A 1,219-nucleotide genomic window follows, 5' to 3' on the forward strand; every position below is an offset into this window, starting at 1 on the left:
CACGACTTTTGCATATGTAAAACATTTTTTTTAACCTAAAATGCTTGTTTTCCCAAAAATTGAAAATTTTTTAAAAGGGTAATAGCAGAAAATACCCCCCAAAATTTGAAGCCCAATTTCTCCCGATTCAGAAAACACCCCATATGGGTGGAAAGTGCTCTACTGGCGCACTACAGGTCTCAGAAGAGGAGTAGTCACATTTGGCTTTTTGGAAGCAAATTTTGATCTGGGGGCATGCCGCATTTAGGAAGCCCCTATGGTGCCAGGACAGCAAAAAAAAAACACATGGCATACCATTTTGGAAACTAGTCCCCTTGGGGAACGTATCAAGGGGTAAAGTAAACCTTAATATCCCACAGGGGTTTCACGACTTTTGCATATGTAAAAAAAAAATTTTTACCTAAAATGCTTGGTTTCCCAAAAATGTTACATTTTTACAAAGGGTTAAAGCAGAAAATACCCCCCATAATTTGAAGCCAAATTTCTCCCGATTCAGAAAACACCCCATATGGGGGTGAAAAGTGCTCTGCTGGCGCACTACAGGTCTCTGAAGAGAAGGAGTCACATTTGGTTTTTTGGAAGCAAATTTTGCTCTGGGGGCATGCCGCATTTAGAAAGCCCCTATGGTGCCAGGACAGAAAAAAAAACCACATGGCATTACATTTTGGAAACTAGACCGCTTGGGGAACGTAGCAAGAGGTAAAGTAAGCCTTAATACCCCACAGGGGTTTCACGACTTTTGCATATGTAAACATTTTTATTTTTTTTTCACTAAAATGTGGGTTTCCCCCCAAATTTCACAGTTTTGCAAGGGTTAATAGCAGAAAATCCCACCAAAAATTTGTAACCCCATCTCTTCTGTTTTTGGAAGTACCCCATAAGTGGAGCTGAAGTGCACTGCGGGCGAACTACAATGCTCAGAAGAGAAGGAGTCACATTTGGCTTTTTTAGAGCAAATTTTGCTCGGGGGGCATGTCGCATTTAGGAAGCCCCTATGGTGCCAGGACAGCAAAAACACATGGCATTACATTTTGGAAATTAGACCCCTTGGGGAACATAACAAGGGGTAAAGTGAACCTTAATACCCCGTAGGTGTTTCACGACTTTTGCATATGTAAAAAAATAATAATAATAATAATTTTACCTAAAATGCTTGGTTTCCCAAAAATTTTACATTTTTAAAAAGGGTAATAGCAGAAAATACCCCCCAAATTTTGAA

Source organism: Hyla sarda, chromosome 7, assembly GCF_029499605.1.
Source record: "Hyla sarda isolate aHylSar1 chromosome 7, aHylSar1.hap1, whole genome shotgun sequence".
NCBI lineage: Eukaryota > Metazoa > Chordata > Amphibia > Anura > Hylidae > Hyla > Hyla sarda.